At 38.9% G+C, this 13,906-nt stretch overlaps 1 protein-coding gene across 3 annotated transcripts in view; it reads left to right on the top strand.

Moving 5' to 3' along the window:
* Nucleotides 1-13,906, top strand: part of FRYL (FRY like transcription coactivator) — a 350,059-nt gene that overhangs the window by 86,768 nt on the left and 249,385 nt on the right. For all 3 annotated transcript variants that reach the window (XM_021101186.1, XM_021101187.1, XM_021101185.1), the window contains exon 2: nt 5,836-6,011. The gene's annotated coding sequence lies outside the window, so the exon portion shown is untranslated. The remainder of the gene's footprint in view (nt 1-5,835; nt 6,012-13,906) is intronic.

Raw genomic sequence — 13,906 nt, 5'->3', positions numbered from 1 at the left:
TGTCACAGCAGGGTGACCTAGGCACACATACATGTATATAGTCTTTTTTCTCCCATTATCATGCTCCATCACAAGGGACCAGATAGAGTTCCCAGTGCTGCACAGCAGGATCCTATTGCTTATCCATTCTAAAGGCAATAGTTTGCATCTATTAACCTCAAATTCCCAGTCTCTGTAATTTGAGTCATCCAAATCTGCTGGCTAGTGCCATATCATATAGCGTGTGTTAAAACCATGAGTTTAAACTAGAGATGTTTCAACTATGTCCTTTGTGTGGTTTAGAAGTTCTTGTTGAAAAAGGAAATGATAACACAAATGCATCCTGAAGGGGGCATTGTGTTCAGTGAAATAAATCCGTCACAAAAGGGCAAATATGGTAGGATTCCACTTGAATGAGGTACCCAGAGTAGTCAAACTCACAGGAACCAGAATGCTCGATGCCAGGGCCTGGGGGAGGGGAGAGAGCGAGTTGCTGTTGAGTGTGTTCAGACTTTCAGTTTTGCAAGATGAAAAGAGTTCTGGAGATGGCTGGTGGTGGTGTTTGTACAACAGTGCGAATGTTTTTAATGCCACTGAACTACAAAGATGGTTAAGATGATAAATTACATACTGTGTGTACTTTACCACAGTTTTTTAAAAAAGTCAATGATGAAACTACTCTGCTTTGGTAAGACTTGCCTTCCCTGCCCGTTTTTGGTAGCTTATTAGTGAATTCAGTTGGTTGTTTTTTTTTTTTTTTTTTTTTGTCTTTTTGTCTTTTTGTCTTTATAGAGCCACAACTTGCGGCATATGGAGGTTCCCAGGCCAGGGGTGGCATCGGAGCCACATCTGCCGGCCTACACCACAGCTCACAGCAATGCCAGATCTTTAACCTACTGAGCGAGGCCAGGGATCAAACCCACAACCTCATGGTTCCTAGTCGGATTCGCTTCCACTGTGCCACGACGGGAACTCCTCAGTTACTTTTTCTTCTTTCCATTTTCTTGCGGTATAACTGACATGCAGCACTAAGGTTAAGGTGTACAGCATAATGGCTTACATATGTCATGAAATTATTATAAATTGAGTTGCTCTTGACTAAATCATGAAATAGTGGGTTGCTGTTCTTACATCATAAATCTGTGTGGGAGTCCCATGAACTGAAAACTATTGGTGATCAGAAATGTCATCAGTCTTAACTTCCAGAGTTTTCAGACCTTAAGTGGTTGCTTTTAGAGCAAAGAGTATATATCGCAATATAGTATGGCTGGCAAAGACTATTTTGTTTTGCATGTCTGTTTAACAAATATTTATTGAACCCTCATTGTATTGAATGAACAGTGAGTCATGGCCTTTGTTGAGTGCCAGCTCTTGGCTATTGTTCTAAGTTTACACTTAATAATTCTTATAATACTTCTAACACTTTATAATCCTCTTAAAAAGCCCTTGGAGGTGTTGAGAAACCCAAGGCACTGCTTGAAAAAGTGATTTTAGAAGAATTTAATGCATAGAAACAAAAGGCATTCCAGAAGGAAGAAAGATTCGTGCCTAAGAATGAACATGGAGCAGAGTTGAGCCTGACTAGTCTCAAGAACCTTAGAGAGATGGGCTAGAAGTTTATTCTTTCCCATTAGGACCTTGACCCTGAGGCTAAGGAATTTCCAGACTTGATTCTGTGGGCATTGGGAGTTGGAGCACTGAATTACCAAGGCAGGGGGTTTTGTGGTCAGAGCTGTGCATTGGGAAGGTGCATTTGGCAGGAGTATCTGAGATGCATCAGAGCAGTGAGAGGGGAGCTCAGAGACCACTTAGAATTCTTTGGTTGGAAAAGTATTTTCATATCGCCATGGTTGGGGTCAGAGTGTAAATGCCTGACTGCCTGACTTGAGGATAAGTTCAGAGATGAGAAAGTAGAGGAAATAAAGAGAAGTCAGTCTATGGTGCATGAGTGTTGAGATTTTTTTTTTTTTTTTTTTTATTCCTTAATGGTCATCTGAGTATACAGGTCAGATGTAGGTTGCTTTCAAAAGGAAGGAAGGGAGAATTTAGGACTAAGAACACAAGAAAAGGGACTTCAGTAGCCTCGAACTGAATTTGAAGAGTTTACAGAGTGGGCATCTTTGAGTTTAAGGGATGAGGGTATCTGTAGAGTGTACAGGACTGTGGGTGAACTGGGAACTTGAAAGGTAGAGAAGTTGCAGCAACCTCTCTAAGAGGCAACTCAATAGGGTCAACCATTAGTCTTTAGAGCATGAGATAGAATAATATAATGGTGTTGTACTTATTCGTTGATACAGAGCTGAATTTCTTACATGATATTGATTGTATAATCAACCAGCGGTTGGCATGTTTAAACAGAAAATTTGCTTAAAATAAAGAGTCATAGGATACATACCTTAATGTATTTTATAATTGATAAGTGTGCAAATGCTTGTGTATCATCTATCTTTTGATGGATGACTGAGGCCTTCTCTACAGGATATTTTAAAAGTGACTTGCCTTGGGGGAGGGGGAGGCAGTGGGATGGACTGGGAGTCTGCGGTTAATAGATGCAAATTATTGTGTTTGGAGTGTTTGAGATCCTGCTGTATAGCACAGGGAACTGTATCCAGTCACTAGTGATGGAACATGATGGAGGATAATGTGAGAAAAAGAATGTGTATATATATATATATATATGACTGGGTCACTTTGCTGTATAGTAGAAATTGACAGAATCCTGTAAATCAACTATAATGGAAAAAATAATCATAAAGTAACTTGCCTTTTTCAAATCATACTGTTTAATTTGCAGAGACACAGCATTTTCTTTCCTTTTTTCATTCATTTTTGATATAAAATTTAACTAAATTACACGATTATAGTGAATGCAACTGGTATAAACAGATTTTAGAACAAATACAATTTAATTTACTCTTGGCGTGCAACTCAATTATTGGGAGCAAAACGAGATGGTGTACCTGAGAGAACTCCCCGCGTCCCCCAAAAGGCACTATGAAAACTTGGAAGTTGTGGTTTGTCCATGGTTTGGGGATTGGCAAGAGTCTGGTTTAATCTTGAATCCAGTGCTTTCCCTGTTATACAGTGTTGCAAGGTGATAAGGAATAAAGTGTGAAATACTGGCTAGTGAAGTTATCGACTCCCTGAATATATTTTTTCTTTTTTAAGATTTATCTTGTATTAAAGTATAATTGATTTACAGTGTGCCAATTGCTGCTGTATATGTTTTTTTAATAGAATAGCTTTACTGAGATAGAGTTCACATGAAAAATCACCAGTGTATAGTGTATAATTTAAGGTTTTTATATATTGACAGAATTGTAGAATGATTACCGCAATTTATTTTAGAATATGTTTATCATCCCCCAAAGAGCCCTGTATTCATTGGCTCTTCATCTCCTCTCTGCTGGCTCAACTCAACCACTAATCTCTTCTCTCTCTGTAGATTTGTCTATGCATATAAATGGAGTCATGTACTAGGTGGCCCTTTGTGACTGGCTTCTGTCACTTAGCATAATGCATTTCAGATCTATCTATGCTGTAGCGTATCTCAGTACTTTTTATGGCAGAATCCATTGGATGGATATACCACATTTTATTCATTCATCGGTTGGTGACATTTGTATTGTTTCTTTTCTGCCTTTTGGCTGTTACAATAGTGCTACTATGAACATCTGTACACATATTTATATGTGGATGTATTTTTTTATTTCTCCTGATACATTCCTGGGAGGGGAATAATAGGTCATGTTTAACACTGGAAGATTGTTTTCCAAAGTGGCTATACCATTATATATTCCTACCAGCAGTGCATGAGGGTTCCAACTATATATGTGAGGGTTTTTGGTCGTTGTTTTTTGGCCACATGGTGTGTGGAAGTCCCTGGGCTGAGGATCAAACCTGTGCTTGTCACTGTCTTTTTTTTTTTTTGTTGTTGGTCTTTTTGCCATTTTCTTGGGCTACTCCCGTGGCATATGGAGGTTCCCAGGCTAGAGGTTGAATTGGAGCTGTAGCCACTGGCCTACGCCAGAGCCACAGCAATGCAGGATCCGAGCCGCGTCTGCAACCTACACCACAGCTCACGGCAATGCTGGATCCTTAACCCACTGAGCAAGGCCAGGGATTGAACCTGCAACCTCATGGTTCCTAGTTGGATTCGTTAGCCACTGAGCCACAACAGGAACTCCACTGTCTTTTTAATTATAGCCATCCTAGTGTTTCTTCACTGTTTTTATTTATTTATTTATTTATTTATATTTTTTTGTCTCTTGTCTTTGTAGGGCCACACCCATGGCACATGGAGGATCCCAGGCTAGGGGTCACATTGGAGCTATAGCTGCCGTCCTACACCACAGCCACAGCAACACAGGATCCAAGCCACATCTGCGACCTACAACACAGCTCATGACAACACCGGATCCTTAACCCGCTAAGCAAGGCCAGGGATCAAACCCACAACGTCATGGATCCTAGTCAGATTTGTTACCCACTGAGCCACGACGGGAACTCCCTATACTTTTTATTTTATCATTTTCACTTCTCTATTTTTTAAGGGTCTTACCTATAGCATATCGAAGTTCTCAGTCCAGGGATCAGATCCAAGCCACAGTTTGGGCTTTCCTGCAGGGCCAGGAATTGAACCTGAGTCCTTGAGGTGCAGAGACACTTGATCTTGATGTCCCACAGCAAGAACTCCTTAATGTAATTTTTAAAATATGGCTGAGGAGTATACCTTGCTTTTCTGTACCTTGCCTATGTAACATGTTCTGGTGAATATTTTACATATTCTGGTGATATTTGCATGGAAGTACATGGAGTGCTTCCTTATTCACTTTTACAGCTGCATTGTATTCCTTCTTATGGATGCATTATAGGTAATTTTACTGGTCTTTTTAGGTTGTTTTCAGTGTGTTTCACCTTAACAAATAATCTACAATAATCCTGCTCCACACTTTATTTTGCGAATGTGCAATAATATCTGTAGGAGAATGTCCCAGATGCAGGATATTTATTCTTAATTTTTTGTTTTTATTTATTTTATTTTTTGCTTTTTAGGGCTGCACCCTCGGCATATGGAGGTTCCTAGGCTAGCAGTCTAATCGGAGCTATAGCCACCAGCCTACACCACAGCCACAGCAATGCAGGATCCTAGCCTCGTCTTCAACCCATACCACAGCTCACTGCAATGTCAGATCCTTAACCTGCTGATCGAGGCCAGAGATCGAACCCATGTCCTCATGGTTCCTGGTCGGATTCATTTCCGCTGAGCCACAATGGGAACTCCTTAATTTTTTAGATATTGACACTACCTCAGCAATGGATAGTACTCATTTCTTGGGGTGCCTTGGGGTACCTTTTGAAAAATGGTAGTTCTAGGGTCATTACCCCAAATTCCATAAGCTATGTATCTTCAAGTATTATAGAAGAACTCTTAGGATGATGGCCCTTGGGTCACCAAAAACCAGATAATTATGTTTAGATGGTGAGGAAATTCATAATATGCTTGAGACAGATGTTACGAATGGTGAAAAATATTTAAATTTTAAATATTTTAATTTAAAAATATTAAATATTTTAAAGAATATTTAAACTAGAACCTTTAGAAGACAAATTCTCATTTTCCTGTTTTTTCTCTCCAGATATTTTCTTTCCTATTACAGTTGAGATTTTTTTTTTTTTTTAATAAGTAAGCTCTTCTTGGCCAAATTTTCTATTATAAAAACTAATTTCAATAATGGTAGATGTTTTATGAAAACTGCTGCAGTGTTACAACTTTTATTTTAAACATGGCTGTTACTAATAACCAACCATATATAGATATATATATGTATTTCTCTTTTTTCCTTTGTCTTCCAGATTTTAACATTCCGTATTCCGCTTGGTACATGGTGAATCACTACTGCTCTGCACCAGGGTGCCCACTTGAGTGCCTATAAAGTACAAGCTCCAGATCGGAAGAGCTTCTAGATGGATCCTTTCCAAATTTGGTATCTTTTCTACAAACTCTGTGCCTCAACAACCCTTTCTAAGTGGTAAGTGATGTGATACATACCTTTTTTTTTTTTTTTTTTTTTTCAGGGCTGCACCCGAGGCACATGAAGGTTCCCAGGCTAGGGGTTGAATTTGGAGTTGCAGCTGCCAGTCTACACCACAGCCACAGCAACGTGGGATCTGAGCCTCATCTGTGACCTACACCACAGCTCACGGTAACGCCGGATCCTTAATCCACTGAGCGAAGAGGCCGGGAATCAAACTTGCAACCTCATGAATACTAGTCAGATTTGTTTCTGCTGTGCCCCTACTAAAACTCCCAATACATACTTTTTAAAAGGCGTAATAACATTTGTAAAACAATTTTTGTTTGGATTGCCTTCCCCCTTTTTGTGCTGCCTTCTCTTTTTACACATGAATAATAACTACTCTTCGTGTGTGTGCAGTAATTAAAAAAAATTGCATCTAAGAATAACAGCAACATCAGGTTTTTGGAGACTTCCAAATATTTTTCCATGTCATAATCTGGGTATAGTATAATACGTAATGTTTATAAAGAAGAAATGTAAAAATACGTAACCAGCTTTATGTGTGTATTTTATATGCTCTGTATTATATATTGATTTTTGTAAATTTCATTTTTCTTTTGAGATGCAAATGGCACTTATTGATGTCACAAGATTATAGTTTATATTTACTTCATTAGAGATTTTTACTCCAAGTGTTTTTTAATAATGGTTTAAATTTATGTATATATTTACTGCTATAGGTGATTATGACTTTCAGTGGTTGTTACAATAGGTGAACTTGTTTTAAAACTAAGCTTACATGATCTGGTGTCATCGTGAGCTGTGGTACAGGTTGCAGTCGCATCTCGGAATCCCTTGTTGTTGTTGTTTTGTAGGCTCGAAGCTGTAGCTCTGATTTGACCCCTAGCCTGGGAACTTGCATATGCCACTGGTGTGGGCCTAAAAAGCTGGGGAAGGTGGCGGTGGGGGGTGGGGGTGGGGACAGAAAAAAATGAAACCAAGCTTACTAAAAGTAGTTTGATTTAGGAAGAAAGCTGTTTGTGGAATGATGCAATTTTGTGTTTAAGAAATGAAAAAAGCTGTGAAAACAAAAAGAGTAATCTCACTGCTGAACTTGAACTTGCATGGTTAGCGAATTATAAATGTTAGTATTTTGTAACTTGTTATTGGTTCTCTTTTTGTTCTGCCAGAGCCACCGACTCCAACTTTAGGTCTGTAAGGCTGAGATAGTTTATCCTGTTGCTATCTTTTCCTACCTATATAGGTATTTTGAGTCCTTTGGGTCAAGAACATTCTTTTTTGGAGTTCCTGTCATGGCTCGGCAGTTAACGAATCTGACTAGCATCCATGAGGATGCAGGTTCGATCCCTGGCCTTACTGAAGGATCTGGTGTTGCCATGAGCTGTGGTGTAGGTTGCAGACATGGCTCAGATCGGGCATTGCTGTGGCTGTGGTGTAGGCCTTCAGCTGCAGCTCTGATTCGACCCCTAGCCTAGGAACCTTCATGTGACATGGGTGCGGCCCTAAAAAGCAAAACAAACCCCAAAAAACAAAAAAAAATCGCTTTTGTAATAATTGTTAATGATGTGCACATTTATGGAATTGATGGGTGTATAATCCCAGCTTTTCTTTTTATAGCATGGCACTGTATGTGCCTTTTCAAGCATTTTTTAGAAGCATAGGTGCTAGTTAACCAATACGTTTCTTGAACATCTCTGAGATTTACTCAAAAACATTTTTAGGGTGGCTCAGAGGAGTAAAATTGACCAGAACAAGTTGCTGATATAGGAAATCTTTAAAAGAAAATCACTGAGGTAAAATATTGAAGACTCATTTTCGAGTATCACTCAATGAATAGTTACCAAACACCTGCTAATTGTGAATGAATATATCCAGTGACATTTAACATTGTAAAGAGTGAAGTCACTAAATGGAAACCAAGGCATTAGATGAAGATGCAAGGCAGGGCAGTTGAGTGAAGAATGGGATATATTTAGCTCTAATTCTAGTCATTAATTGTGCATTGTTCTTGAGTGCAAGTTATTTAGTCTTGGTAGACCTTGGTTTTTCTCATCTATGAAATGAGTCAATTAACTAAATGATTTATTAGGTTTTTTTGGTGCTTTCATACACCTAACTTTATGCCTGTAATGAACAAATTTTTAGGTTTTTGTTTTTTTTGAGGATACCTTTTCTTCCCTATACTATATGATAGAGGTATTTTTAGACCTCTTTCTTTGAATTGTAGGGTTAAAATAAGGTTCCCGCTAAAAGAACTTTTTCAGTTCATCATTTTCTTTTGAAGGTGGTCTTTCTTTTTATTCCTTCTATTTTTCTTTACACATTCTTATCTTTCTCTTCTCTTGACCTCTAGGATTTTCCTTCATTTGACTCTTTGTTCCTTTTCCATCTCTTGTATTTTATCAGTGGCTCTCATCATGGTTCCTTGACTTGTCTAGCATCCATTGTTCTCACTTAGTAATTTTCCAGGCTCACTACATCTTAGACAAATGATTCTCATCCTGGGACAGATACCTTCTAAAATGAGGGTGTGATTCTTTGGCAGATAGCTGAAACTAACTGGTAAACCAGCATTATTGGTTTACCAGGTTTGGAGCCCCAAAGTTTCACTCCCTGTCTTGTCTTGCATTGAACCTCATTATCACTTGGAACAGTTAGATTTCTGAGGTCTTGGAAAGTCTCATTGCATGATCATAACCCTCTGTCATCTCATACTTGAAAATCTATTCTTTGTCTTTATTATGACTTGTCGTTAGTTTCTTGATACTTCCTTGTCTTTATAATTAAGTTAGCTATTTCATAGTCTCATTAGCTTTTTACTCACCCAAACCCCATGAGCATATTTGCAGCAGCATCTTTTGTGCTGTTGCCATTAACGTTCTAAGGAACCTGTTCAAGTCTCAAACTCAAGTTAATGTGCCATCTCTCTCTCTCTCTGTTTCTCCTAGTTCTAGCTGCTAGATGCAATTGGAAAAAGTCATACAAAGGTTTCTACTAAGCAGTCATTTACTTGATCTCTAAACAGGTTCTCTCTCTCTTTTTTTTTTTTTGGTCAAGCCCACAGCATGCAGAAGTTCCCAGGCCAGGTATCAAACCTACTTCACAGCGGTGACCTGAGCCATAGCAGTGACAATGCTGGATCCTTAACCCGCTGGGCCACCAGGGAACTCCTACACTGGTTTGTTTCAAAGTTGGTTTCTTACCTTTCCTTTGAAAGACCCCAAACCTTGTTAACTTGCCTTTTTGGAACTATCTAGAATACTCCCTGACCTCTTCTTCTTTTTACTTCAGATTTTTTCTGTTTCTGTGTCTGATGAAGAAATGTTATATGCCTTATTTAAAAATTTTATTATGGAAACTATAAGACATACCAAAGTAAAGAGACTACTGTAATGAAACCCCTTGTATTCATTGCTCATTGCCATGTCATGGCCAAATTGTCTGTCTTTTACTGATTTATTTCCTGGTCCTATATTATTATTTTAAAGAAAATCCTAGGTATCATATAATTTATTTGTAGGAGTTCCCATCATGGCACAGTGGGAACAAATCCAACTAGGAACCATGAGCTTGCAGGTTCGATCCCTGTCCTCACTCAGTGGGTTAAGGATGCGGCATTGCTGTGGTGTAGGCCGGTGGCTATAGCTCCGATTAGACTCCGAGCCTGAGAACCTCCATATGCTGTTGGTGCAGCCCTAAAAGGACAAAAGACAAAAAAAGAAAATAATAATAATTTATTTGCATTTCAATATGTATCCTTTAGTATAAATCCTTTAAAATGATACATCACCACCATATAATTATCAGCTTTAAAAAATTCCAATGAAAGTGTTAATTTTAATTTTTTCATATATTTTTAAAAGCAGTTTTCTTTTTTCTTTTGTCTTTTTGCCTTTTCTAGGGCCGCACCCTTGGCATATGTAGATTCCCAGGCTAGGGGTCCAATTGGAGCTGTAGCCACCAGCCTACACCAGAGCCACAGCAACTCGGGATCCGAGCCACGTCTGCAACCTACACCACAGCTCACTCCTAAAAGCAGTTTTCTTGATTCTATGAGGATCTAGATAAATTCTCCTCCCATTGCAGTTGGTTGTTTTTTTTCCCTAAGGTTTCAACCTCTTCTCTTTTTGTCTTTAAAATTTATTTGTTGAACAATTTGGATCTTTGTTTTGTAGATGGTGGATGTTTCTGATTACATCCCTGTGACGTGTTTAAACATACTCATCTGATCTTTGTATTTTTTGTTAGTTGGTAGTTGGCTCTAGAGACCTCAGATTCAAGTTTGAATTGAATCTTTGTCTTTTGGCAAGTATCCGTCTAGTGCACATGATGCCTAGTGGTCTCTCTCTTTCAACAATGACTAGTTGCCATTTGTGCTCAATGCTTTGGATCAGGGGTTGGCAAACTTTTTAAGTAAGGTCACAGATAGTATATATTCTAGGCCATATAGACCATCTGGTCTCTGCTGCAGCTACTAAACTCTGCAATTGTAATGAGAAAGCTGCCATGGACACAATGTGAATGAATGGGCATTCTGTGTTCAATACAACTTTGATTTACAAAAACAGGTGATGGGCTTCCTGTTTGAGGTCTATTAAATCATTACGATTTACAAAATAGTGATTGTATTATAGGAGTTCCCGTCGTGGCACAGTGGTTAATGAATCCAACTAGGAGCCATGAGGTTGTGGGTTCGATCCCTAGCCTCGCTCAGTGGGTTAAGGATCTGGTGTTGCCGTGAGCTGTGGTGTAGGTCGCAGACGTGGCTCAGATCCCGCGTTGCTGTGGCTCTGGCGTAGGCCGGCGGCTACAGCTCCGATTCGACCCCTAGCCTGGGAACCTCCACATGCTGCGGGAGCAGCCCAAGAAATGGCAAATAAATAAATAAATAAATAAATAAAAATACTATAACTTCACTGTTCATTTTTTAAGTACTGTGTTCTATGAAGAGAAGCTGTTCCGTGTGTACTATTTGTTATATGATGATACAGTTTGTATAGGAAGTTTTGGACGAAAGCTTGACAATTTCCCTTGGTTTTACCAGTTTCAAAATAATGATTTAGTTATTTTAACTTTCTCCAACAGTGACTATTTAGGGTCTGCTCTTCTCCTCCTGATTCATTATAGGCTCTTAGACATATTAGATTTTTAAAAAATTCACTATGGTAATTATCCTTATTGATGGCTTAAATTATTTGACCTTTGGCCAGTGGGAGCCTTTTAAAGTTGCTTACCCAATTATTTTGACATGCCTCTTGGAGTTTGTGATAGCTTCTTGATTATTTGGTATGACAGGGAGTTCCAGGTTCATCATGTACATTTCCTCCTACACCTGGTGTCAGCAGTTTCTCTGAGGAGCCCTGCTTCCTCTATTGGGGATTGGAATTTGAAGACCACAGTTTGGGCTCTAGGGATTCTTATTGCTAGTGAGTTGACCATCGTTTCTAGATCTTTTCAGTAGTCAGAACTAGGGAAAAATGAATTTTAGGGTAGAGTACCTCATGAATTCATATTGATTCTTGCACATCAGTTTTAATACTATAAGAATTTTCTTTTTTTTAATTTTATCTTTTTAGGGCCGTACCCGCACCCTTTGGAAGTTCCCAGGCTAGGGGTCTAATTGGGAGCTGTAGCTGCTGGCCTACACCACAGCCCTGGCCATGTCAGATCCAAGCTGCGTCTGCAACCTACACCACAGCTCATGGCAATGCCAGATCCTTAACCCACTGAGGTCTCCAGGACCTCATGGATACTGGTCAGGTTCATTAACTGCTGAGCCATGACGGGAAAAAATACTATAAGAGTTTTTGTTAATCTTTTCTATTCTACCTCTGTATCTTCCTTTCAACTGAGAGCTCTGGTTCTCAATGACACTAAAAATAATACAATTAGAATATTTCATAATCACTCATTTATAGTACCCTCATACACACAGTCTCAGAATAACAATACCAGCGATTCATTTCTGCCTTCTTTTCAGTATTATGTCTCTGAGATTTATTCGTGTTATATGAAACAGTAATCTGTTTTTTTCTCATTGCTCTGAAATGAAGTGTTCCATTGTGTGAAATATCACACTTTATCCATCCTCCAGTTGGTGGGAGTTTAAGTTGCTTCTAGTTAGGGGCTATTAGGAATTAAGTTACTATGGAAACTCTTGTGCATATCTTTTAGATGGCATGTGCACTTTTTTTTTATACCCAGCCATGTAATCTTTTTTGGACTTGGGGCACGTTTCCCTAGGAATATTTACTCAAAGTCCTGTGCGTATCAGTTATCTATCTATTGCTGTGTAACAACTCACCCCAAAACTTGGTGGCTCACCACAACAAACAATATTATCTCACCGTTGCTGTGGGTCAGTTTCTGTGGGGTACAGCTTAACTGGGTGCTTCTAGTTCAGGGTCTCTCATATAGCTGCAGTCAAAGAGTGCCTGTTGTGGCTCAGAGGATTAAGAATCTGATTAGTATCCATGAGGATGCGGGTTTGATCCCTGACCTTGCTCAGTGGGTTAGGATCTGGCATTGCCGTGAGCTATGGAATAGGTTGCAGATGCAGTTCGGATCCCGTGTTGCTGTGGCTGTGGCATAGGCCGGTGGCTTCACTTCCTATTGGACCCCTAGCCTGGGAATCTCCATATGCTGTGGGTGGGGCCCTAAAAAGACAAAAGACCAAAGAAAAAAAATGCCCTTTTCACCATTTTAAATGTATAGTTTAAATGTACAGTTTTAAATGTATAGTTTAAGTACATTGACATTAAGTATATTGACATTGTGCAGTCACCACCACCATCCATCTCCAGGACCTTTTCCAAGCCAAAATCTCTCCTTCCCTTCCACAGCCCCTGGCAACCACCATTCTACGTTCTGTTTGTATGAATTTGGCTACTCTAGGTACTTCATAAGTGGAAGCATACAGTATTTTTTTCCTTTTGTGAATGGTTTATTTCACTCAGCTCAGTGTCCTCAAGGTTCATCCACATGGCAGAATGTGTCACGATTTCATTCCTTTTTAAAGGCTGAGTAATATTCCATTGCATGTATATACCACATTTTGTTTGCCCATTCATCCATCCATGGACCTTTGTTTCCCCCTTTTGGATATTGTGAATAATACTGATGTGAATATTGGTGTTCTGCTACAGTCTGTTCTTACAAGCCCGTCTTCAAATCCAGTTTATCTAAAAAGGAGGTGCTTATATATAAATACCAGGAAGTGGGGGTCAAGGAGCCCCTTCCAGTGCCTGCCCCTGCACTGTTTAAGTCAGTCTTATTAATTGTTCTCTGTGTGGTTATGGCACAACAGGATATACATCTAAGTTAATTTTTTTTGGCCACGCCTATAGCATGTATAAGGTCCTGGGTCAGGGATTGAACCTGCACCTGGCAGTGACCCAAGCCTCTGCAGTGACAATACTTTATCCTTAATCTGCTGCAGCACAAAGGACCTCATTATTCTAAAATGTAGTTTTGTTTTACAATCACGTATAATAGTTTCATGTTTCTGAAATCTGATCTGCAAAACAAGGTTTATTCAAAGGAGTCCCTTCTATTTCTGTTTTCTCTGCTTTTTTCTCTTCTCTAGGTAATTATATTCTAAAATCTTTATTCTTCCATTCCATTTTTTTTGATATAAACATGGTTTATATTTGTATCTCTCTTTATACAAATGGTAAAATACTATAGGCCTTGCTTCTTTCACTTTATATATCCTGGAGACTATGATGGAAAAAATAAAAATCATTAAAAAAAAAAAAAGAAAAAATATCCTGGAGACTATTCCTTAGTGATAAATTACTAATTCATTTTTATAGCTGCATGATATTTCATTGCATTAATTAAAAAACATAGCTGTGAATTCCTGTTGTGGCCCAGTGGATTACAAA

Source organism: Sus scrofa, chromosome 8, assembly GCF_000003025.6.
Source record: "Sus scrofa isolate TJ Tabasco breed Duroc chromosome 8, Sscrofa11.1, whole genome shotgun sequence".
NCBI lineage: Eukaryota > Metazoa > Chordata > Mammalia > Artiodactyla > Suidae > Sus > Sus scrofa.
The sequence above is the reverse complement of the archived record's forward strand: the minus strand, read 5'-3'. Positions and strand labels throughout refer to the sequence as shown.